Source organism: Xiphophorus couchianus, chromosome 13, assembly GCF_001444195.1.
Source record: "Xiphophorus couchianus chromosome 13, X_couchianus-1.0, whole genome shotgun sequence".
Taxonomy (NCBI): domain Eukaryota; kingdom Metazoa; phylum Chordata; class Actinopteri; order Cyprinodontiformes; family Poeciliidae; genus Xiphophorus; species Xiphophorus couchianus.
The window spans coordinates 20,596,965-20,624,817 of record NC_040240.1 but is presented as its reverse complement, the minus strand read 5'-3'; the positions used below and the strand labels follow the sequence as shown (position 1 = coordinate 20,624,817).

Genomic DNA, 27,853 nt, shown 5'->3' with positions numbered 1-27,853 from the left:
AAAGGCTTATCATATCTTCCTTTCCCTGAGCTACACCTGAGGTTTCCTCTGCTTACTTGTCATCTCTGAAGATGAAGCACAATTAGTATAATGAATCTCATTCTTACATAGGAAACCATGAACAGCCATTAGGTAAAGTCCTTAACCTGCTGTCAGTAGTTGAAAAGAATTTGAAGGGAAAAAAGGGGGAATAAGAATAATGTAAATCTATTTTTTTACTGCCATACTTAAAATATTGGGTGGTTTTCCATCATTTCTGTATGGAAAATTTAAATTACAAAAGAACACTCAATGAGGGATTTTGTAGCTGCTTCTGGAGTAAAAAGTGGTAAATAAAAAAAAGGATTGCTGGAATCAACAATAAAATATGCATAACAGATGTGAGGCTAGCCTTCACTAAAGCTTAAAATAATGAAAAGAATAATATATAGTAGTCATAATATAAAGAACTTGAGAAAATGAGCTACAAGTGGATATATGTAACAGGATGTGATCTTATTAGTATATGTCTATCATTTCCATCATTTAATATATTTATTAGAAATGTCCCAATTCAACCCAAAGTATTGGATTGCAGCTTTATTAAACAGTCAAAGTTTCCTGACTAAATTCAGCTCCAAATACCGTCTGATTTTCTAAACCACACATACAACAATTAAGTGAGCAAGTTTAAAAACATACAGCCAAATTTCAGAAGCACAGTTTGCAAACAGCTATAGGCTGCATAATCTGAGGTTAAAGTCATTTTAAATATACATAAATATTTAAAAGTAGAATATTAAAATGCTGAAAACAAGTGTACAGAAAGTAGTTATTAGGATAGTCTTTTAAGATTTAAGTAGTAGGAATAAACTGAGCACTGCTGTGTAGAAGAAACTAAACCTCCATGTTAAATGCCATCATTATACCTGCTTGTTGTACAGGGATGCTGGACACAGTTGAGGGTCATAACTGACTAGACCACTTCACAATCTGCCTCAAGGAGTTTCTTCCAGTGAAACATAACCACACCAAGTCACTAACAAAAATCAAAAATTAAATGGAGGCACGATAAATTATGTTCAATCAATGTGAATGTCTTTAATAATACCATCGCTGATAACCCTTTTAATGCATCAATTCGTTCCCAAATACTTAGAAACAGAACACAGTGGATCACTTTCCCTTTAATCACAGTCACATATTGTTCTAATTAATCTGGGTCTTTAAGTTTTTTACTCGAAAGAAAGAATTAATTGACTTGTCCATCTTAATGTTGAAACTTTGAAGCCCTGTATCAAAAAGCAGCACAAGCTGGATCACAAACAAGTCAAGTCAAAAGGTAGAGTCAATTTGTTAGCACTGCATAGCATTTCACCAAAAAAAAAAACAAACAAAACTAAGCTGTTAGCTGGAGCAAAACATTGTGAATAGTTGGAAATAGACTAAATAGTCGAATGTATTAGACTCCTGTTAAATAAAGTATCTGTTAATGTCGAGATAGATGTTGTGGGTATTTGTGCGTGAGTTAAGCAGAACACTTAGCACTAACATAGACCATGCATTACTAAAAAAATATACTGTGCATTGCTTTACATGAACAATCAATCAAATTTTATTTGTATAGCACATTTCAGCAGCAAGGCATTTCAAAGTGCTTTACATCATAACACAAAAACACAAAGTCATGCAACAGTCATGAACAAACTACAACTCAAGTTCCTTCATATTTCCAAAATGTTTCTAATGACAACTGCAGGAATAAATCACCATTTTAGTACAAATATATTAGGTATATTATGACTATTATCCTAAAATGTAGATATATTTAATTCTTAGTATTTGCATCACCTTTAACTGCAGAAACATCAGATAATGCACCAATCAGTAACATTGGTGCATCTGTTTAACAAGCCATCTCTCAGTCATTTTTTCTTACAACTACCACCTTCTTTGCAAAACAGCTCCTCCCCTTTGAGACACTGCAGCTGCTTTCATTTAGATAATTGACAGAAATCATTCTGTGGCAGCTTCCTGTTTGTGTGCCAGATGAACAGCGGTTCACCGCCGCGACCCGGTGGTTCTGGATTAACCGTTATTGGGAGAATGTCAGAGCAACTCTGAGGTTTCAATGAGATTGGTGTCAGACGGGTCGCGGTGGCTGAAGCGGCTGTGATTATAGTGAAGGCTGATAAGTGATAATGAGATTAGGGTCTGCAGCGTGAGGGCAGATCCACTGATTTGGTCATTTACAGCATCTACTGAAGAGGATGGGTGAGATGCTGTGGCTTCAGTTCTCTCATTTGAAAAAAAATGGATTTAAACCATAAATAAAGACAAGTTGCATTACTAGTTGGTAGAAGTTAATTTTGAATTTTATGATCTCTGGGTAACTTTCTACATCTTTAGGTCTTATTGGACACATTTTTCTCTTTTTGGTGAGCCCTACATATTCAGTCAGAATGCATTTTGTGTCTGTCATTTGATGGTTATTCTTTAACTTAGAAAAATATTTTAGTGTTCAACTATTTGAATGGATTGTGTCATTTTTGTGCATGCCTATGCCAAATGTCTGGATTCTTTTAATTAGAACATAAAATATGTTACTGGTACTATTTTAGTCACACCACATTTCAAATGGTTAAATATTTAACTGAGAAAGGGTTCAATCCCTGTTTTCATTTGGAACTTACATTAATGGGAAAAATAATATGATGACTTATCAAATCACAAGTTAGAGTAGATGTTCTCACAGACAACACGTTTTAACAAGTAAGATGCTATTGGTGCTGTATTTTTTCTGGGTAAGGGTTATGGAATGAATATGAATGTAGACAGCAGTGGTTTGGTGTCAGTAATGTTGATTTTTCATCAGAGAAAATATTCTGTTGCTACACATTTTCTGTTTTGAAACTGCCAAACAAGAGAAATGGAGCTGCACTTTTACCCAGATGCATAAACAGATTCTACTGGACAGAGTTTTTTTTTTAATCTTTGTTAAGGTTTTATTTTAACCTTACAAGAAAGAAAATGTGCTTTTCTACTGCAATCATGTAACTTTCTGCAGGAATGAGTTTGACTGGATTTCCATTGAATGTTTTGCCATTAGTCTGCTTTTTTTTAATCTAGTAGTTTTCTGAAAACTCCAAAGCCAATTGGATGAAGTATGTTTTACATACTTACAATAAATGATTGACCTTGACCTCAGTATTACAACATTTTTGGAGCTTTTGAGTCTTAAAGATGTTTTGCTACATGTGCATCATTCCAGAACTGACTGTTAAAAGGATAGAAATGCTGCATCAGGCACCAATTGATTGTGAAGAGTGACTTTTGACTAAGCGGTATTTGCAGATGGGAGCCATTAGTCAGAACATTCATTCATCTGGTTCTGGAGCTCGATCTGTAAACAAAAAAACCCACAGACTAAAACTTCAGAAAGATAAATTTGAACATTTAAAACTACTGGTCCAGCCTAATCACTATTCTAGTGTATTTTCCACCTCAGGAGTTCCAAGTTTTTATTTATACATTGAATCAGATTGATTTGAGGAAAGTTTGTTGTTTAAGAGGATCTTGGTCACCTATTCCTCATACATTTATTTTTAATGGCCAACCTTTCCAAGTATAAAAGAAACAAAAACATTTTGAATGCATCTTTGTACACACATTAAAGTCAGTTTAACCTGCTTTACAAGCAGATTATTTAAAGTTTTTTTTTTATAATATATTGATAATCAACTGTCAAAAAATGTGCTTATGTGACTGCAATGATCATTATTTACCAGTAGGAGGTAACTCTAATATTCTAGTTTGAAAACATGTCAACCAGTTGCTACTAGTTGATAATGTACATTCAGTAGGACGTATATGGCTACAAAATGTATCAGGAAATTGAAGTTTAAAAAAAAAATAGAAAACTGTCAAATTAACCAAATGGGTGCAAAATGAAAGCAGGTCTATTTGAAATAGGAAGAGATGAATATGAATTGGCAAACGAGTGAATAAACCCAAAGCTGGTCCAAGAGCATCTTCAATCTAATTGTGCATGCATCAAATCAGGCTTTAATTTAAATTGTAAAACATGTTTACTACTTTAAATGTACTTAAAACACGTTTCACTGGTGAACTGCATCACTTCTCTGTGCGTCTCCCTCAGTCTGGCTGTGTGTGGGACTTTAAGTGTGTGCAAAGTTGATGTCTTGCATGTATGTTTGTGTGTCTGCTGGCCTTGAGTGGGCGCCCCAAGTGCCAGACTGAGAAAGTGGAATCAGTTTTCATCCTGACAGGCAATACACCAGTTTCTGCCGCTGTGCGCCTGTGTGCGTGGTTGTGTTTTAGTGTGTCAGGCTGAAGGACAAATTCTAACAAAAAGACTTCACGGGTGCCAGAGTAACTGAAAGACCACCTAAATGAAACTGAAACTATAATCGGACTGAGGAACTAACAGAAAGAGGGAAAGGAGAATAGCTATAGTCTTTGTATTTTTTCTCCCCTCCTCCGGCTCTCACCGTTTCCTTTGAAAGTTTACGGTAGTAAAGAGTAAACTATGGATTGGGCACAAAACTAATCCAGGCTGTAATCAATCTGCAGGCCTCAGTTTGGGGAGGCGCAGCAACACATTTAGCTCTGTGAAATCTTGATTTCATGCAGCTTGAAATCAGCTCTTATGCTTCCCGTGGTTCACTGCTGGCTGAGAAGACCCCTGCCAACCAATGCCTGGCCTCAGTACAGATGTGCTTTCTGTGTCTCTCCACACTAAACATGTTTAAGAAAATACATAAATAGAAAGAAGGAAGGTACTTTGATCTGCAGTCTGATGCAAGCCCATGAACCTAAATGTTAACCTAATTCAAAATAAATGGTTCCTGTGTGTCATGAAGTTATTCCTTTCCTCAACCATTGCATCTGTTGTGCTTTCATTCAACCTATAAGCATATAGAAAAAGTTTTGGCATCACAGGTCTTGAATAATTTGTGAACAACCAAACGTAAGCAATGATCCACCAAAACTGAAAACACAGCTTTATGTATCAAGTAATTAATTGAAGAGTGTTGCAGATGGGATATCAGTATCTTATGTTTTGCAATCTGTGCCGGCAGATTTGCGAACTGAGTGCACAGATTTTCAAACAATATCTTTGTTCAGAGAACATGATGGTGTGCCAATGTCTACAGGAATTTACAGGCCGCCCACAGTTGAGGAAATCAACTTTATTCCAAAGTGTTGTGTGAAAAACAATGCCAAAATATGCAATAAAAAAATGCACAATATCATGGCTAAGAGGCGAGAGGGGAAGTGGTTTGTTTTTAATCCGGTCACTGAAGGTGGGAATCAAGAAGCCTGACAGCATCTTTTCTGCATCATTCCTCAAGTTGGGCCAAGTGAGCGTTACGTGGTCTAAATGCATCGTTTGTTATCCAACGACGTAGGCTGACTATAGGAAATACGGTACGTCTAAAATCGCTTCTAGTGTGGGTTCTGACCCAAGGAAATAAAAAATGAATTTGTGAAACAAAAGTTCTGTTGTGAATACAAAATATGTGCATCATTCATGAAGTCCCCATATTTTATATATTGTATGTGTACCAGAAGGAAGAATGTCAAGAAAACCAACATTTTATGTATTTTTTCTTCCTTTTTCCACATTTAAAAGTAACCTGACCAGCTTGGGATTAAAATTCAGACTTTGTGTGAGGTTGAAAAAAGTTGGAAATCTTTCTGAAGAATTGATGAGAATATATTGGCATTGAGAGGAATTTATGGCCAGAAACTGAAATATATCTAGAATTTGAAATATTTAACGTTAACCCTCAATAGGGATATAAATATATGGAAATATATCTTGACTTTAACAACCAGATTGCATGAATTTATAAATATATTACAGCTATTTTTTAATCACATAGCAACTAGTCCACTGCATACAGCATGGATATTAGATATTATTGAAAGTTACACCCCTAGCAATGTACATTCATCCATCAACTGGAAACATTTATATATATTTTATTTTGATTATTTGATGCTTTTATTTGGTCAATGCTACATCTACACAGATTCCATAACTGTTGCCTATATATCCAGCAGCTATAAATGACATTTACTCTTTCTGAATTAAATCTAAACCATCTACAACAGTCAGCAGTGCTTCTGCGTACGTTTGATTTTCCCATATTTTTACACATCAGACTCATTGATAAAACAATTTCAGCTGTCTGGACTAATTAGTTATATTAGTAATAGATTCTTAAAAGATTAGCTGCAGGAGAAACTTAGAAAAAAAATCAGGCTGTGCTTTGAGGGATGCAAAATAAAGAGCTTTTTCTCATCTTTCCACTACTGTAAGGTGTCACATTCACATAACTAGTGAGAGGAAACAAATTAAGACTCCTCAAAATAGATCAGAAATTAAACTTCAGATATATTTTTCTGGTTAAAATGCAACAGCATTTTCTTTCCAAATCCTTCTCTTCTGTAGATGGTTGTAGTTGATATTTTTAAACCAAAACCAAAATGATAAGATTGTGTTTGAGTCTTTGAGTTGGTTGTCACTTCAGACATCTAAATATCATGTTATCAATGTTATCGGGCAAAGAAAAAATGAAATTTCAATAATCTGTTCCATTTAAAAATAAGCCATTTTAGGCTCTCAGGGGGCTGCCTGAACAAGAAGCAGTGATTGAGTGCTACATCACACCGCCTGCCCTCAACAACCTCTTCTTGCTCCATTTCCGTTCATTTTTAGTGTTTCTTATGAACCATTTCATTGCCTCACCATTGTGCCACCACATAAGCGATGACTGCACTGATTGTGACATTGGGACATTTTTTTTCCTACTTTTGCACAAAGTGCTGTCGAGCTGAAACCTTTTAAAAAGCATGTGTGAGAGTCAATCTAGCCGTTCTTGTGTTAGAGGTTGCAGAATGCCGTTTTTGTCTGGATGTAACTGGATGAATGGAGTAAAGTCAGGAAAGGAGAATAACAGAAACTGAGGGTCAGCTGGAAAATGTCATCGAATGAGAAGAAAAAAGGAATTTACATGAAAATAAATCCAAACTGAGGATGAATGAACAGAGATTAAGAGGAGTAAAAGTGAAGAATGAAGGGAGTATATTGCAGTTTGGATGAAAGATTCTAAAAAAGGATGCAGGAACCCCACCACAAAAAAAAAAGAAATAAAATGATGAATAATGAATATGTGAAAAAAGGAACCAACAACTGAAAGGCAAATGAAGCACAGACAGAATGAGGAAGTTTAGGAAAAGTGAATGAAAGACATTACCATTTGAAAAAAACAAATGAAAATGGGAAAAATCGAGTGCAAAAGAGAAAAATACAAAATTCTAGCATTGGCTCTATTTTTATTCGAATTCTGTCTTCCACATATCTTTTATCCCCAGTTGCAACACTGTTGTGACATTTACTGTTCCAAAGCTGGAAATAAAAACAGGTGGGGGAAAAAAAAGTTTTTAAAGCAAGAGGCATCAGAGGCAAACTGTTTGAACCAGACTGAAAAATGTATTCCACAAAAAGAATAAATATCTGGCCAGCCAGTGGTTAGTGTTTTGCTTTATGGAGGCCACACGTCTGTTCAGATACCACAGGAAAAAGTTATCATCCAATTTTTATGGTGTTGTTATGGTTCATCTGGGAGCCACACATTTTTATGTTGTTATTGTTGCATTTTTACACAGTTTGATCAAACGAGTTGCTTTAGAAATCTTGCAGCATTTAAAAATTGTGAAGCAGAAAAGAAACTACAAAGTCCTAGATGAAGACTTTAATCTGGTTAAAGATTAAAGTCTTTAAACGCTGCTCAGCCTTTACAGCTGAGCAACATTTCCACAAGAGAACAAACAGATGCAGTTGATGGACCCAACCCGAATGACCCAAATCACTTGACTGTAAAAATGACTCTACGCATAATAATGCAATGATTCCTTTTGTTCACATAACCACACACAGATCAGGGGCCACCATGTTTCAAAGGTAGAAGTAACTGTGTTCCATACGCATACCTCTGTTAAGAACATAAGAAGCAAATAATTAGAAGCAAATCAGTTCATTACTGAATTTTGTGCATGGTAAATAGCTGTCCTAACAGATTCTCCCACTTGAGCCTTCGAACACTGCAGCTTGACTGAACAGGCTTGTGTAAAATCAGAAATCTACTTCTCAGTTGTTTAAATTAACAAGGTTAAGGAGTTTCAGCCAGCTGATGAACGTGACACCTACACGACTCATCTGTCAGGAAGAAGCTGAGTGGACAAAATAAAAAAAAGATGGAATAAAAAAACCTTTCTGTGAGGCGACAACCAAAAGCAACCGAGATGCTGCAAAAGCTGTTTAAAGGAATTCTGGGAAACTCTGAACAACAATCTGCACAAAAGCTGCACTTTGTAAAATAACAGAGCGAGAAAATAATGTAGGGAAAAATGATGAAGCTGCAAAAGAAGTACTTGTAAAATATTGCGTCACACGTTAGCATTCACGCACACACTTTGAGCAGATGTTCTGTTGGATTCATTTTTATTTCTTTGTGCCTTTGATTGTAATGAGACACAGCTGGAAAGTGAATCAGTCCATGTTAATTTCACAATGCATCGCCTTTGCTGAAGCTGAATACATGGCACCATTTGTTTTTGTAATGACACCGCATCTATTGGTAAAAAAAGGAGAGCACTGACTCATGTTGAATGATAGTTTAATTGTATCTTCAACCACAATCAGCTCATAGCAGCCATCCTAAAGAAAAACAGGCAACAACAAACGGAGGAAAAAAAAAAAGAGTCCCTGCACATTATTAATATAGCAACAAGCCAAAATAAAACTACATTGAGGATTTATTGATTTCCTGTTTTTATAGTGGTGGACTATGGCCTCTGCTTCTGTTCTCTTTTTCTGAAAGTACACTCAAACAGACAAGGACACAACTGCACTTATTTTGCAATCTCATTACATCTGCCGCTGCACTTGAGGACCACAACCTCGCCACTGCAATCTAACAACCTGAAGAGCAACTTTGCATTTGAAAAGAACAAAAAAGCCGACTCTTATGGCTGAAAAACTGTTGAGGAAAAATGATTATTTTTAGTGCTTAATACAGTTAATCTTACGGCATGTGTAAAAGTTATATTCAAAACTCTTATTTGGAACAGGTTCTGTGCGGCCAGACCACACAGAGCCATAAAATTAGCATTCCGATGGGGCAGAAGCGCTGGAGCTTGGGGCAAGAGACTTTAGATTTCACAGGTATCTGTGAAGTCCTATCTCAGGATCTTTCTGCGCCCGGGATGGCCGTGCCACCACAGGGGTCAGTACTAAGTGGTTCGCCCTTTTGTTTTGCCAGAGACCAGATGGCCCTTTGATCTTTGCCGTAAATTAGGGGAGTTCCCAAGTTTCTCTGAGTGTCTAAGGGAGTTTCTGGTTGGTCAAAGAGCGGAACACCTTGATTGCATATGTTTAATAGAAGAAACACCCCCTTAGTATAAAATTTCGTGTCATATAAAAATTCAGAGAGCTTCCACTATTTTTGCTTTTTTGCATCGGCTCTCTCCAGAGACGCGTCTTTGCCTTTTTTGTTTGTCTTTGACTTCGTTTGTCTTCGTTTTGTTGATCTGTCTTCTCTGTCTTTGTCTGTATAAGCTAATCAATGCATATCTCTGTACCTCTGCAGCTTTGTTAATTGATTCATGCATTGCTTTGTATGGGATTAAACTCTGTGATCTGTGACGTCAACGCGCAGTGTTGTTGTTTCACTTTCTCTTCTAGCGCCGCCCGCTAAGGACCCGGGAATTTAAGGAAGAAAGAGCCAAACGTTTTGTCCAAAAGTTAATTTTAAATTATTCTTCCTTAACAAAACCAATGAGGTTTCTTTGCAGCTTTTAGCACAAACACACAAGTCAGTTCACAAGGAGACCTGCATGGTGTATTGACACAACAGATGCCTGGAATATGGAGGCCACAAGTTCCTGATGCAGCTGTTTAGGATTTGGCACAATAACTCCTCCTCCTGTTTCGGCCATTTCCTGGAGGACAAATATGGCGGCCAAGAAATATCTCAAAAAAAAAAAAAGGTAAATCTAGCTCCTCATTTACTGATTGGTTCATTTACATCATCTGTTAATTGAGAGGACAACAGTGGGTGTAATTTAAGGCCAAACTCAAATATATTAATTTCCTTTAAACCAATAAAAAATATTTTAAAAAACAAAAGATTTAATGTCAAGAGCAAGAAATGTATATGTTTTTAAACCGTTTAAAAATATGTAATTTCTACTGTAAATTCCTGAATTTTTTCCCCCTTCATTTCCATCTTTTTTTGATCACAATTGTTACAGTTTGATTTAAATGCAATGGCTGCATGAGTCAAATTTGCTGAAAAGTACAAACATCCGTACAGCAGTTTTTTCTTATTAATCCGTATGAAGATACAACTTTAAATACACTGGGATGCAAAGGTTAACTGGACTTACAGTATTAAAATATGCTGTGTCTCATCTGTGGCTCTCCCAGCTGCAGAGGCGACAGTGACGTGAAGAACAAGTCAAGAGGCGGGGGTGAACCCCCTCAGATGTCCTGCAAAAACAGAAAACAGAAGTTTACTTATGAGTTTTAATTTTTTATACTTAACCAACAGACTAGAAACAAATTATGCTCATACTCTCAGAAGTCAGATAATTTCCCAAATGTTTCCTTTTGGTGGAATGGTGTTTGAGTTTGGCCGAGGAAACGCCAAAGTGGAGATAAGGCTGTTTTTTTTAGTTTATGGTCTATGTGAAATGGATTCTATTGAATATCCAGAGAAAAGTTCAGTGAGGATATGTGCAACTTTTCATGTCCTTCCAACAAATGATTTTATTCATAGTGATGTACTTTTATCTTCAAATTTAGGACAATTCAACCAATTACAACACTAATTTGAATCAGCAAACGGGCTCATTGAGAAAATGTTTTAAAATTCAGTCATGTAATTTAAAATAGTTAATACAAACCCCTCCGTTAGCTTGTTTTTCCAAAGACTAAACTGAAACGTGATAAGCTCAGTTAAAAATGAACACCTCCATCTACACAAAGCAAGGATAAAAAGAAAAAGCGACCCCTTTCAGTTCAAGGGGTTATATCAGTATCAGGAGATTATAATATATATATATGATCTGATCTCTATCAGATTCTAAGATTATTTCAATCTCACTCTGTTGAACAATTCTTCGTATCTTTACTTAGCAATAATAAAGTGAAAGAATGAAATGTCTGTGTGTAAAACAAAGTCTGCTAAAGCATGCTGCACCTTTCCATCTTGAAGTAGCCCTTTTCTTTATGACACCATCAGCCTTTCATGCTGTTGTGGGAGAGTTCTGGTTCAATCTCCTCAACAAGATTGCTTGCATGACCCATTGGTGGACATGCTGCCTCACATTTTGACTCTGGGATTCTTTTGTATACAATAGAGATCATCCATCACTGAAAGGTGCACAGGTTGTGTGACTGCAAAGCAAACTCACATTTAAAACACTTACACTCCTGTGCTGGTATGCGGTGGTGCTACATTTGATTTTATTTAAAAAATTAAAAAATAAATAGTGCTATACTATACAGACAAATATCCTTACTTTGATTTTATCCGAGCAAAATATATTGTTTCAGAGACAGTGTTTCAGTTCATTTAGATTCATCTCAAACCATAGGAGTTAAATCTAACTGCACTGGCAAGAACTTGAACATTCAGCTGAAGCTTGTATGAACTGACACAGAACTGTTGAATTTTCCTTTGTGATTTCAACCAGGGGTAAATTTGTTGGGATGTTAATATTAGAGAATTTTGACAATTATCTTGATACATTTCTATTTATGAAAAAAGATCAAATAAAATTTTCACTGAAAACCAATTAACTTAATGGAAAATGGTCTTCCAACTTTACCTGTTGATCAACACGACTAACATGCTTCAGATCATTTTCGTACAATAATCACATAACCAAATCCATTCAGTGCTTCAAATACAAACAAGTTGTCAAACACCATCTTCCACATGTTTTCTAAATCAGATTCTGCTGAGGAACACATTTCTCACATCAGATGGCTCCTGGAAGATCATGCCGTGTGCCTGCTCTCCACTGTGAACCACAGGGTCCTGCAGCTGTCTTTGCTTTGCATCATATCATTATGTCACACTCGTTCAGCAACCCCAAGCAAGTTTCAGTCTACCTCCCAATGAGACCAGGAGTGCAATAATATTGGTGGGATGACTTAAAGTCAGGAACGGAGCTTTGCATGTACCCCAACAAGCTCTGTTGAATGTTTTTCTCTAAAGTTTCAAAAAATAAAAAATATCCCACATAACCATTATTGATGGAAGTATTTTATTCTGCATATGGCAACACATCAAATGACAAAAGTGTGCACCAATCAGATTAAAAGAGGCCTCAAATTACATATAGGAAGGATTTGTCCCGTGTTGCCACCAGGCAAGATTCTTCACGTTCTGGAACTAATCAGATTTCTCCGCCTGGAGGATTGTAGTTCGAGTCTCTGGAGGATTGAAATCTCATCTGGTGGCAGAACTCCAGATCGAAGGAAATCTAATCAGAAGGCGTTTGGCATGAGGCGAATCCCAAAGCTGGCTTTCATTCATGAAGAAGCAAGAAGAAGAGCCAAGGGGAGATCGACACACGTAAATTAGATCAACACGCAGGGGGGAAGAGAAGGAATTAATATCCGAGATGTTCCTACCTTACAGTGAATCGTCTAAAGGTATGCAAGGGTTTTGATTTCGTAGAAGACAATTTTAGCCACTCATTTCAAATCAGAGTTCGGTGCAAGTGCAATTCTTTCCACCTCAACCTTTGTGCCATCTATCCCGTGAAATTCTTAAGACTAAAAGGCTAATAATCTTTTTAGCCAAACAGGAGTTGTAAAAAAATGGGAGATCATGATTTAAGGTTGACCCAACAAGTTCAAACAGGGTAAGATCAGTGAAGAATCTAGATCAGAACAAAATACAAAGGGGAGCAGGAATTAAGTGCAGACACAAAATCATCTAGCACAACTTTTAAAAAGTGACAACAAAGCAAAAAAGAGAGAGAACTCCCAGCTACCATTAACCTGCTATTTGAGAACATTAATGTTTGTCATGCAGCTCTCGACTGAACTGATTTAAATTAATAAAAACATAATGAATACTGGAGTGAAAAACTGAAGTGTAAATGGCTACCTGTAGCATCCAATTAACTCAAACACAATACATTGTATTGTGGAAGGGATTTCTGTAGATGAGACTGGATGAACAGCTGCAAGTTGTTTTTACATACAGCTGACAATAGTTTGATGAAATAAGAGGTTTAAACATCTTTTATTCTCAAATATGAGTATAGTCTTATTTTAAACTGTCTCATCAACATTAAGTGTTTTCTAGATGTTTTATTGTTGCATGATGTATTGAGGCATTGACTATTCCTCCTTATGCTACTTTATTCTTTGGAAAATATTCAACCCAATCTCCATTCAATTCGATAATTTTCACTACATTTGAGAAAAAAAATATTTTTTTAACTGCCTGTAATAGTTTTGTGTTTTCTTGATTAGGGCGTACCTAAAGCATAACAAACTGTAATGTTTGTGAACCTTTCCATCTCTACTGCTTACACCTTTACACCACCTTGTTTTAGTACAGGTAAACTCACAACATCCAAATCAGATCAAAAACACAGTTGTGACAGTAAAATACAAAATGGGGTTAATAACTGCTTTGATTATTTCAAAAGTCAATGGTTGTTGTCCAAGTTTGTGGAATACACAAATAGCAATTCATGTTTGTAAAACATGGCCACTAAGTATCTACAAATCAAATGATTCAAGCTAATAAAACCCACTGTCCCTCTGATTTGGATTACAAGGGGAAACAATACTGATCACACAGTGGGTACAGTTTAACATTTTGTTCTTGGAAACAAAAAAGGTGGCCAGTTCCAAGCAGACACTTGTGGTTCCAATTCTATGAGCCTGCCAAAACACTTTGTGATGGCAGATATATGCTGGCAGGAAGTCAAAAGTTAAAGTTCTAATAAATCCACCTGCTGTTCCTTCAGCTGTTCAAGAGCCGAGTTTTTTAACCAACATGCACAGTTTGTTCCATTAGAAAACAAGCCGTCTATCAGAAATATGCCCAAAATATTCCTGCACAGCGGTTCTCTTTACCAAGAGAGAGCTGAGAAAGAGTGAAAACAGACCAAACAAGGTGGGACTACTGCATAAAACTCCTTTGTCACAGCTGGGAAGGAACTGAGGGAGGCAAAGTAAGGATGTTGTTTCAATAACACTCATTTTTAGAACAAATTGCCAGCTTGCAGTTGGACTCTTAAGTGCAGCCATATTGTGTTGCGTAACTCCCCCATTTAGACCCTCGTTTGGTCAGACCACTTTTAAAAAAAAAACACTCAGGTGTAGCATGAAAAATTTATGCCTGAACTTAGAAAGTTTGTTCACATGACTAAATTTTCACTAAAGAGAAACCAAAGATGTGACCAATGAAACAATCAATCTGATGGGTAACGATGGGAAAATCCAGTGTGTTCCATGAGCCTGTATTTTTGTGTTATGATGTAAAGCACTTTGAAACGCCTTGTTGCTGAAAGGTGCTATACAAATAAAATTGATTGATTGACCATCCATAATACTCAGATTGAGTGGGTGAGGAAGTGTGTGTGGGAGTGTAGGGGTGGGTGAGGAAGTGTGTGAGGAAGGGGACATACTGAGGATGTGCAAGAATATTTATATAAATTTGGAGGTTGCAAGGTTGTTTATAAACACGTAAAAAGGAAAATGTATGTAATGTTTGCATCTCGACTTATGAATTTTATGCACTTTAATGCTTAAAAATGCTCAAACAGGCACTAATGATGTGAATTAAGTAGTCTGGGTGAAACGGATCAGTTACAGACGTGTTCTGTTCCATTTGTGTGCAATTTTCATGTCAACTAAACAAATATATTAAATAAAATTAGTTCTGTGTATTTGAGATTGAGTTGTAGAGGCTTTGAGCCAAAATAATTTATGGTCTAACTGAAATTGAAGTTTAGTGCAAAAGGTTTGGTGAGTTAAATATTGGGTTTTCCTTTTTCTCACAATTACCAATCCAAAGGCAATGCAAGTTCAGAACAGATTTAAGGTCCCTCCAGGAAATTCCAGGCCTGCCCTCAGGTTTGTTCCCATTGGTGGAAGTCCTCATCTCATCTGTAAGGTTTTCTTGAGAGGAAGCTCAGTTCAGCTTCTTACAGCTGAGATCTTGTTGTCGGAGCCACAATCTAAATCTAATGACTACAAATGGGATCGAAATATAGACGGAGTTTGTTTTCTGGCTCAGCTCTTCACAGCGAAGCATTGAAAGTATTTTACAGAGAAAAGCCTATTCTGTCTACTCATCCCCCACTTTAAAAGGCTGTGCAATTTTAAAGCACAAATGTGTTTCTCTAGCAAACTATAGAACATCTTACAATTAAGTGTTGATGAGCAGCTCCTCATGACCCCAAATAGTATGTAGGTCATGTACAATTAGATCTCATGTTAGAGCAATTATACTATTAGCTCCCCAGCAGTCATAAATAAAAAAAAAATAATAATAAAACACTTTTTAAGGGCATGACTCATGCTAACATTTACTGCAACATACCTAAGTTTAGGAATTTTGGCAAAAATCAAATCCTGAATAAATGAGGCTTTCTGGGTTTCATTGTTTTATATTTGTGGGTAGGAAACGTGAAGAGAAACTAATCGGTTAGTCAGAAAGGTTTCACTTTATTAAGTGATGGCAGCCATGCAGGCTTGTCATTCTTAAAGAAGATCCTCTGATTGGCCATGGTCTTTGGTTTCCATAGATACGATTATGATGCTTCATGTCTTCACGTCTTTGAGGTTGAGGCCGTTATGTTTGTTCTTCTGTTTGAGCCTCAGTCAGTAAACATATTAAACCTCTCAACAACAAATCTGATCTTTATCGCCCGGCTCAGGCACGCACAGAAAAACACACAACAAGGCAAATGGGCCGAGTCAGATTTTCATCTGTTTGTCCTGCAATAATCCCATATGTGATCTTTCCATGGGTTAATCCCCTGTGCCTCTATCCATCTGCTGTTGTAGATTTACTTTCATCACTACACAGACATTTACTCAACTTCTTTATCTATCCTTCTCCTCCTCTGCAGTTTAACCCCCAAACTTCCATCATTTTCTCTTCAATTTCACAGTGGTACTTCATTTTTCCCTTCTTTTTGTCTGTCTCTCACTCTCTTTCTTTCAGTTTTATGACTTTATGTAATCACTGTAAATCCCAACAGGCTAAAAGCTTTATTGGCAGGAGATCTGTGTTCGTGCCACCACAGCATTCAGAGCAACACAACAAACAGCAAATAAGATTTACCAAAGAGAGCGTCTCTGCAGTTCCAATAAAAATACGTCAAAGGATCCTTAATGGCGTTCAGACTTAGCAGGACTGCAGCTGTGGTTTATTGGTCCTCTAATGGCCCTTAAACCTGTCTACAGACTTCATTCATCATCATGCTGCTTGAACAACATTCAGATCTTTATGAAAGAGGATGTTCGAAACGTCAATGTTTGCAGCTCTATTTGAGCGTCGTTAGTTATATAAAATGACGAATAATCATTCAAGATTACACAAACACCACAAAAATGTCATTGTGAGGCTAAGGATAAAGTTTAAATAAATAAGAAATAAATCCTACAACAGATCTTTTGCACATGTTGTATGTTTTTTCCTCAATTGATAGGCTCTAACATTCTGAAAGGTTGAAAACTCTGCCCTGATTGGTCAGCAGGACAATAATAGACAAATATGAATAGGGTCTGTATTTGGGAATTACATAATTGAAAATGATGTCATTAAGTTTGCATTATCCTAACCTATCTCTTTGGTAAACAAAGAAAAACACCTGAAAAAAAAGCTGTTCACCAAGTTTACCTTCTGTGAGAGAAAAATTCTTCTTTTGAAGTAATATTAACTTTTTTCCACACACACACATATTCTGGAGGAAAGGTAAAAGAGTAGTCTCTTCAAATAAACTAAAATATTTATAGATTGTGTATGAACTCAGTACAACTGGAAAAAATAAATATATCTGAGCTGATCTAATGGAACATTGATTTTAGAAACCATAAGTGAGAGTGTTGCCTCTTTGAGGCTTTGAGTTGCAGAAGAGAAGGTTCTGGTTGGGTTCTGTTTAGGCACCAAGCAGCAGCTCAGGTTACCCAGCCTTCTGGGAGTCTCCGAATGGTTTCCTGGAAGGGAAGCCGACTGGTTGTTCGATTGTGCTCCTTTACAACTCTTGCCCGACTTGGCAGTGACCAATTTACCAGTAGGGGTCCGATCAGGACGACCGCAGCCCCTGAGCTGAATCAAGCAGTGCTTTTTTCCTGTTGGATTTTTGTGCTTGGCTTGTGATATCCATAACTGACAATGATCAAACACCAGGTGGCTCACGTGGGACCAAACGGACTAACCAAACGTCCCTAATCAGACTTTTGGTGTTATTTCTTGGACACTCAGGTGAAAAAATAGGCCAAGCTCTCAACTGATCACCACCTGGCAGGACATTGGATTGGCAGGGGAAGCTTGAGGACAGACCTGCTGAATCAAAATGAGTGGGAAGGGTGAAGAATGAACGCCTTGAGGTGGACCCTTCAAGAAATCCATGATTTATCCCTCCAGAAGAGCTACTCTAAAGATAGGAAGTCAGTGGCATGGATTAAAAAGAGGCACCTATTTAAGCTGTGGCATGAAATTCACAGGTGTGTCCTGGGACAGCAATTAGAAAAGAGAAAGGAGGACTTTTTATGTCAAATCTTTTGCTAGTTTATTTTTTATTTAGCTTCTTTCATTCTTTTTTTTTTTTGCATTTTAACAGCTTTCTATACTTCAAAAATTACTCAGAATCTTTTCTTTTCCTTTGGATTCATCTTTTCAGATTTCTATATGCAGTATGTATTATACATTGTTTTTTTATATATGCGTCTTAAGATTACTGTTGAACCTGATGCAAATACTTTGGTCCCTTTCTCTATTATTTAATGGTCATCATCATCATCTGTCCAAAACAACAGCCCCAACTCTTGTCCCACGTTTCCATGGTGATGTAAAAAAGGGAAAGCTAATGAGCTGGATCCTTGTTGGATCATGAAGTATTGAATCATTCCTGTCTCTTCTCTCTTTCCTTACCCATCTGTTTGAATTATCTCATCATTTCTTTAATTAGATTCTGTCAAGTTTTCCTTCTCAAACTCGACTTCCTTTCCATTTTCTACTTTTTCCCCCATCCTTGTCCGTGTCATCTTCAGCTATCATGAAAAGTCAGCTTCAGGCTCTTTATTATTCAACAAAGAACTATTATCTACTTTTACTTTACTATCCATTTTGTGAACCAATTTTTAGGGTTTTTTTTCCTTCTAATCTTATCTTAAATGTATGTTTTTGATCAATATTCCCATTACGTTCATTTCCTCAGTTTAATTATTTTTTCCTTTTTATTCAACCTGAGCCATTTCCATCTGATGTTAAATTCAGTACTTGTCTCAATAACTTCAAATAACTTATGCTTTAATTTTAAAAAGATCAGACAGATTCCTAAAATAAAATTGTTTAAAACACCAAAACTTTTACACTGCAGAGATTTCTAAAGTTTGGCTTTGGCCTCATCTTTGATCATTTGCTTCCATGTTAAAACATTACACAGCTGGTCTATTTTTAGTCTAGTTTATTATTCAAATAATTGAACACTAATGCAACACGGTAAATGGAAATCTACTTAAACTACATATTTTTTCTTTCTTTGTGACGCCATGCCTATGTAACAATAAATGCATCCTATAAGAAAAAATAATAAAATAGCCTCTGAAACTATTGTGTACATTTTGAATGTTAGCTAGAAAAATAATAGGTCTTATTTAAATAAGGACAAATTCTCCATCTTCCACTCCCTGCTCAGCCATTCTTATTCTTTAATTTCTGAAAATCATTTTCTTGTCAGCTCATCTATTCAACCATTTATGATTTTTGTCACTGATGAATTCATTAATTCAGTTTCTTTCCTTATTACCCCAAACTCTGACAGATCATCATCTTGTCTCCGTCAGTCTCCATCTCAAAGTCCATCTGCTAATGAACATCCTATAACTCCAAATCATCTGTCCAAACCTAATGTCCGTTTTTCCATCTTCTGTGTTCTTCCCATATTTTTTAAATAGTCTATCTTTATGTTGAATTGCATTATTATTACTACATTATAGACTAAATATAGAATTTTCATTTACAGTTTTTTTTTCAAACTATAAATGTCAAATTTCATGCAGATCCCAGTCATTACCAAGGCTGGTTTGCAGACTGTGACCCACCATCTATCCTGCCTGTCAAATGTAAAAGGACTTATTGATGTTTTCTCAAACATTTGAAGTGCAAAGATAGTGTAACAAAGGACTGGAATATTTTAAAACTTTTCAAGCCATTTTTTTGTTCTTCTGCCTGTAAAATACAAATCCAAGTCTCGTTTTCTTTTTAATGTTACGTGCAATCAGAAAGGCCATAAGCACCAACCCACCCGGTCAATGACAAAACCACAAATCAACGTTTTCTTCTGCTGCTATGATCAAATCAGTACTTCACAGTCTTCACCTTGTGAAAAGCGTTACAAGTACTCTTCCATCCCTCTGATGGAAGGTGCTTTTTTTTCTTCCATTTTTTTCTCATAGTTTCTGTATTTCCCTCTGACTTGTTTCTTCTTTTATTCTGAAGTTACACTACAGAATATACAGAATAAGCTACAATATTAGCTGACTGACAAGGGTCAATCCAGCACAGGATTATCTTTATAAAAGAGATTCAATGACTTATCTCGGAAACAAAGAATGCAAAGAGAAAACCCCAACACATCTCTAAAAGAACAGTAATCAACTTTGAGTAATCAATGGGTAATATAAAATCTTTTGATCAAACAGTAATCCATTATTCAGTCAGACAAAAGTTAAGTGCTAAAATGGAAATAACTGAAAACCTTTTGAGCATCTTTTGTAAACAGACAAAGCAGGAAGCAAATAATTCATTATTTAGCAAAGTGACAGAAAAATGTCAGCACATTTTTCCATTCTTCAGAATTCAAACACAGTTATGAGACTTTTTAAAAATGAAACTGCTTAAATGTCTTCATATTGGTGGTTATCTTCAGCAGCTCTGAGAAAACAAAATATGTCATTTGAAAATCTAAATATTTAATAGCGGCAGTCTATTTCAGTCTTTATTTCAGTTAGTTTGTTTAGTTTCAAAGAAAAAGACTCAAACCTCAAGAGCTCTTGAAAAATGTCAGACATGCAGCACCAATATGAAAGAAGCTGAGACAAACATTTTCTTGCTGGATGCAGAAATATACAGTCTCACACTGAACATACAAATTCAGTTCAGTTTAAGGAGAAGCTGTCAGGTACTCAGTGTGTGCAGAAATGCACTAACTGTTCTGTAGCTCTGCTATGTGAAAGATGGGGACCGGTTTCCTCATGACAGCTACCTGATTTATTCATGTATTGTCTTTAGCAATGTGTCTGCAATATGAAGACACTTTAGTCCATTAGGTTCTTCCTCCCATGACACCCAGAATCAAAGTATCAGTCTAAAAAGAGAGGGAGAGACCTTTGCTTCATGTTTTCCCCCTTTCTACCTCTGCATACCTTTAGTTTAAGGAAAAAACATAAAAACAAAAAACCATATAGAAACATCTAGCTATATAGAAACTGCACAAATAGCTATACAAATCGAAAAGACACAAGGAAGCCAAATGAGCTGGTTGTTTTAGACAAGAAAACTCTTTCAGGAACTAAAACTTTCCAAGATGTTGATAATACTTCCATCGATTTCCAACATAATCAGGATTTCTCTTATAAACCAGAATGGTCACTGCACAATGGAAACAATAAGCCTCAAGAACTCAATGAACACATAAGACTTAAAGATTAATTCTGCACAGCTGATTGGATGGCATGTCACACAACAGATGGACAGCAACTCAAAACAGACTGAAAGCAGATCAGAAGTTTCTCAAGATAAAACTACCAGAATATCCTACAACTGTCAGGTCAGTCATGTCATCTCAACCTGAACAGAGAGCACACACTTCTAATTCATCCATCAGTAAAAGAAGAGTCATTAATATACAATTAAATAGAAGTTATGTTGAACTGTGGATTTCTCTGGAGGTCATTATGAGAAAGGCCGTATGCTGTACTGTTTCAGCTACATCAAGAATAATTTGAGAAAAAAAATATATTTTCCTCCTTCACAGCAGTTCAAGACAGCCAGACAAGACTTCCTGTAAGTTTCTAGACTGGACTTCTAAACTTCAGGACTATTACATGCCTGAAATTGAGATTTTTAGAATCTAGAAATGTTTAACATCCAACAGAAACCCTATCAGGTTACTCACAAACATGGAGAAAAAGAAACGAATCCAACATTTTAAAGTTTAAGTGGTGCTTTCTACTGCAGCCAGAATGTTAAAAGTATGGAAAAACAGATTTAAGGGACATTCAGAGAAGAGTAGACCGACTCTACAACCAGCTTTGCCCCCTGTAGCCTAGGGTTGTGGGTTGGCAGTTAAAGAATCCAGCTGATTCTCAACTGAGCAGATTACAAGTAATACAGGAGGGGGCATGGGTCACATAGGCATATGATTGGTGTAAAAGATTTGGGGATTATTGTAGTCTTTCTAGACGTCAGTGGTTGTGAGGGCAGAACCCAGATGAACTCTCCCTTATATTCTACAAGTGCATGTAATAGCTGTGTAGTTTGTCATTTCACTGTGAAAGACAGATGGGCAGGAGGTGGTAATACAGGCCCAGTCCTTAGGATTACATTGGAAATAAAAAAGAAAAAAAATGCTAAAAAGTGAAACAAAATTACATAACAGAGCAGGTGAGGTCATACAAGTAGAGTTCAAACAAGGGGAAATAATCAGTGGAGATGAGGGCCAACATTTCCTATATAGAATGAAAACGTATATCAAAATCTTCTTGAATTTAAGAGCTTACATTTATTTTAATTAATTTCTCATTGGGGGCAGTAAAGAGGTCAGGAGACCATCCCAGTGGTGATTATTGGGTGAGAGGCGGGATGCATCTTGAACAGGTCACGGGTTAAACACAGGTAAAATAAAAAAAATTACCCATGTTTTTAAAAAACCTCATTTTAAAACAACCCCAAATGATTAAAAACCCAAACACAGAGAGCAGATGTAAGATTACTAATAGAATCTGTAAAAATGCATTGTTTCACAAAAGTGACATTTATTTTCATCCTTGTGAATCAAGGATGAAACATCTTTGCGAAGATGTTACTTGGTATGTTAAGCTTCATCTTAAATTATGTAAAAAACGTGTATGGATAATTACTATAGCTGTGACAATTGGAAGACAAAGACAAATTGCAAGAACAGATCTGGATCAAACTGCCATTTCATATCCATATGAACTTCACCATTTCATTTCCATTTTTTCTCCTAAAAAGAGCATATTTCTTATACATTTACACAGAAGCTAACTTCAATTAGCAATTAAGTAATTGATGCTAAATAGTTATAAAATTTTATAAATGTATCTAATCTGAGTGTTTATTATTTACAGAAGATTTTATATTGCACTAGTTCCATTGATTGCGGTTCTGATCCGTTTTGACAGTTTCATTCTTATCAAAAATTAGCTTGATTGAACCAAAATAACTATAGGTAGAAGTTTTTCTTCACTTATATTCAAATGTTGTATACAAATATTAATATGTTGGCATATAATAAAACTCCCTAATATGAGAAAAATAAATATGTGTCTGAAAATGATACAAAATCAACAAACCTACAAAAAGCAAAAGGCCAAATCACCAGCATCTTAGGTGCCTTTTTCCAGTTCAACCCTTAAATCAGTACAACTAAGATTTTAATATGTATATTTTTGGTCATAAAATATCCTTTCAGTTCCTTCAAACATGAGGAGAACATGAGATTATGTGTGACCAGTACCTGATGACCCAGAGACTTTATGATCTACTCAATTCAAAGAGAAATCCAGATCAAAGTGAGCAAATACTTTGGTACTAAACATGAATACAGGATTACTTTACAACTGTCCCTGCAATGAAATACTCTGTATGCCAGTTGAATCTTTTTCCAATTCTCTGATACAAACAGCATCTCACTGATATGAGAATGATGTGATGTAAGATCTTATAAGTCTCACATCACTGTTAGAAGAAAACACAAAGCGGTTCATTCAGAAAAAGAAAAGGCTTTTTCATCTTACTCTCATTCTTTGAAGCAAAGGTTGCGTTTTAGTCCCCCAAAATCTCTGTGTCACTCATTGTGGTAAATAATAACAGTGACTAAGTGAACAGCTCGGCCTGCAGCGGGGTTTAAATCTCTGCTAAACCTTCCGATTTGATCTGGTTCCAGCCGAGCAGCGTTGTTGCTGCTGAGCGTCACCTCCATCTGTCGCTCAGTCTTTCGTTGCCGTCGAGCGGCGGCGAGCTGATCCGTCACTAAGGAGACGACAGCACCTGAGCACAACTGTCAACACATCACTGTCAGTTTTAGGCACTGAGGTGTACATCATGTGTTAAACCGGGATCCAGATTATTTTTAAATAAAACTGTACATTCAGTATGACAACTTGAAGTACTGATTTCTCATCATCAGAATCTTTAGAAACTTTAGTGGAATTAAACCGTCGCTAAATACACGCCATCACTAGGCCAAGCCTATAAAAAAAGTTTTGTTTGACAAAGTTTATTTGTAAACATCTAATCAAATTAGAAATGGTAAAATAAAACAATCTTTAACGTTCATAGATGTGTATCACATGCAGCAATGTGATATTAAACTTTGCTGCACTCCATCTTGTAGATATTTTAATGAGTGAAAACAAAGTTAGTTTGTTTATCATCTATTTTCTGTATAAATATCAACTGTTGGGTCTGACATTTTCTGCTGCAGTTTCCCACTGAGCATAAGAACAAGGATGATCATGTTGTACAGCTAGCTTGATCCCGGGGCAGCAGAGGCAACAGTCCAAAGATGAGAAGATTACATTGGATCCATACTTGCCTGATTATCTGCTACATGGAAAGTGTTGTTTCTCTGTGTGTGTACATGAAGGGATTGTGGTTTTATAAGAAATTGGCAGTATTTGCACCCAAAGCACTGAGTGTTTTCCTGGGAATTTAAATCTCTTGCTAGTCTAACCTTATGTAAATTTTAATACGATTATTGTGGTATCTGCAGGACTTGCATATACAACCACACGCTTAAAGGTTTCCATGCCATATGTGTTTGAAGCAGGTGGTACACATGCCTTCAGGCGTAAATGCTACATCTCAACTAACACTCGACACCCAGCACTTAAATAAATGGTGAAAATTAAAGTGCTCGAGAATTAACATGAAGAGGCAAGTACGTTTATTATTGGCTATGCAATTTTATATGTGCAGACATTCAGAAGATGGAGTATATCTAATGTACTTTCACTTTAAATCACATAACATCTGCATTATTCAGGATTTAACATTTCAGAAAAACAAGGCGAAGTTATTTTACAAGCAAGTTCAATAAATAATCCAGCATATTTTTAGCCTTGGGATATGGTCAGTTTGTCTTCTGCTGGGAAATTGTTTAAGTACTTAAAAGGTCTTTTATATATATAAAACATTTAAAAAGCAGTGCGTTAATACCTGTATGTTTTTCCCCATTCTAAAACACTTCTGTGTTAAGAGCAGTGTAGTTGGTACATCTGCAGTGAGTTAGGTTGTATCCTGTCATCATAAATGATAGCCTGACGGTAGGCCTGGAAGATTTTCATAGCAATAACTTGGCCGTTCTTCACCCACTGACAGATGGACTTGTTCTGAAATACTCTGAAGCAAAGCTAGAGAAAACCTAAAAGGCTTCTGTCAGATCTTTCAGGGCCCTGCTTCATCTGCCGACAAGAAAAAATTAGACTCAAGAGCTTAAATCTTAAGAGGAAGATGTTGATTCTCAGGCCTGTCAAAGAAAAATGCCTCTAATGGTGAGAAAATGGAGAAAAGTTTGAGCAAAGGAAGTCTTTACTGTGAAAAAAAAAAATCTACAAGTCAGACGCCACCCAGCTTAAAATATAACAATCAAATTGGTTATGCTATATTTTTTACTTTTTTAGCCTTTAGACAATGAAAATGTGCTCAACCAACAAAAAGAGGGAAAAATAATTTTAAGTATTAGTTCTTTCAGACAGTGGTCTACAATAACTAATAAGAGTGTGCTTACTAAAACAAAATTGTGCCCGACTGTTAAAGCTACAACATGAACTGTATTTAAAAAAGATTACAAGAAACATTATGCAATTAAATAAGCACAAGTAGATCAACATAGCAGAACAACAACAGACAACGACCAGCAGGTCATGGTCATGTACAGAAATACAACACCAACCGAGAAAATCCAATAGTAGAAGACAGTTTTTTTTTTCACTTCTTTCAAATACAAAATAATTCTCAAAAAACAAGAGCAGAAAAAAATAAAAGCTTTTGTGTGAAGGGTGCTCTAGGCCAGCACACTAAGTACAGAAAAATGGGAATTGTGAGCTTTGACATTTATTTCAGAATGAAACATATTTTCAAAATGTTATCCTTTGAAATAGACACAATTATGGTATTCAGTTAGTGTGTGATTGCGTCTGATGGTGTTGTACCCAGTAGATCAAAACAATACCTGATAATACATCTAACTAAATAAAATGACAGAGATGGATGTTATATTTTATGACCAATGTACTTTCCATTAGTTCAGCACTAACACTGCATTATGGACATATTAAAGAAACTTACTAAAATGAATTATGTTAGCCTAGAACAAAATCCCTTAAGAAGAAGCTAGTAAACGAGTGCCATCATCAACTTTCCAGTGAGTCCTACTCCATAATGTGCTGACGTGTCACTCAATGAGGAAGAAGTCATTACTCCAAAAGCAACATAAAAACCCTGATAACAGGTTGCAAATGCCGTCAGGAACAATGGTCTTAATTTTTGGAGGCGCTCTGTAGCATGATGAAATTAAAACTGAAGTGTTGTATTTAGAGGAAAACTGGGTAGCGCGCCTGCCTGAGAGCATTATTCCTGCTGTTAGGTTTGGCAGCTTCATGTTGGGATGCGTTTTTTTGTTTTGTTTTTCCCGCAGGAGATAGTGGTAGACTTCACAAAACAGACATGTGGAAAGAACAAAATGTGAAAATATTAAAGCAACCTCTCTAGACATTAGCCTGGAAGTTAATCTTGGGAACAAATGGGTCTTCCAAATTAACGATGAACCAGAGCGGGCCACTAAACTATTACAGCTGCTTATAAACAGCAGGGTCAATGTGTTGAAGCAGACAGACCTGATTTCTGTCCCATGGAAAGTGTGTGTAGAGAGCTGCAGGTAAAGCAGTCTACAAACCTGACTCAGTTCCATCAGTTCTGTCAGAAAATAATTAACAAATTTTGCCACAAGTTTGACCTTTGTCAAACCGTTTTCTATAAAATGTTCGAGTAATGTGTGCAAAAAAATACATTTGAAGAAAACAAAAAATAATCTAAGAAAATGATGTAAATAAACACAATGTATTTTATACTGTGTATGTAAATATCAGTTTCATTTGTAAATAATTATTTTACAAAAAAGATAATATCAGATAAGATAATTTAGTTAAATGTACAATTTCCAGGAGATTGTCTGTTGCCATTTGTGACTGTTATGAAAAAGGAGAGATTATGACTCCTGATTAATAAACTTAAATAACTGAGATTACTAATTGTATTATTCAACCAGAGACTAAACCTAGATATCACTTCCACTTTAAGAAAATGTAGAAAAAGAAACGAGCTAATATTATAGGAAAATGTCATAATTTAAAACAATCCACACACCGGTTTCAGAGCAGCAAGCCATAAAAGAATACTAGCTGATGTTTTTCTCTGAAACAGTGTGGTTAATGTACACATATCATAATCTACACACCAATATTTTCACACACACAAAGCTGGGTGACATTTCTCAGTCCAACAAGCTTATCAACACTAAACAGCGATGCTAACAAAGATCTGCTGATGACAACATTGAACGTTTCTGTTGGGATGTGTGTGTGTGTGTGTGTGTGTGTGTGTGCGTGAGTGTGGGTGTGTGTTTATGTGTTGGCCACACGCCGCGTGACTCACCGTGATGTTTGAAGGAAATGAGTTTTTCTCTTTTTATCTTCAAGATTCATTGTATTTTCAAAAGCCTCTTTTAATGTTGTTCTGACATCCAATTCACTCTTTTCATCAAAACAAAGACATTGATTTTCTTTCTTTGGGATGGATTACTTTAATAAATTTAGAAGTGCCTTCAAATAATCACTCATAACAAGGATAAAAGACTCATCGTTTAGCTCAGTATTTAATAAAAAATAAAAGTGAAGAATAACCGTCTTGTGAAAACTGTATACTGTCAAACAAATCAAGATAAAGATCTTCATTTCAGCTAATTTTCATGTAGTGATGAATAATTCTATATTTCATGAAATACGGGAGTTAAATGTTTGATCACAAATCAAAGAACCTATTTTACTGTCTCAGCCAAACACAAAAGCACAACATTTTGTCCAAAAACCAATTTACAGTGGCCACGAAAGCAAAGCAGTGAAATGGGTTTATTGGACATTAAAAATCTCCTGCTTCATAAAAATAGACAAATTATGCCCTGCCTGTGTAAACTGTCTCATGTTTAATGGATTTGTGAAAATATGGAAAACCACTCACCAACATTTTTGGATCATCCAAATACATTTTCT

General features: G+C 36.1%; 1 protein-coding gene across 2 annotated transcripts in view; it reads right to left on the bottom strand.

The window, feature by feature from the left end:
* The window catches only part of LOC114156407 (semaphorin-6D-like), a 163,529-nt gene that overhangs the window by 63,329 nt on the left and 72,347 nt on the right, over positions 1 to 27,853 (bottom strand). For both annotated transcript variants that reach the window (XM_028036820.1, XM_028036821.1), the window contains exon 3: positions 10,459 to 10,561. The gene's annotated coding sequence lies outside the window, so the exon portion shown is untranslated. The remainder of the gene's footprint in view (positions 1 to 10,458; positions 10,562 to 27,853) is intronic.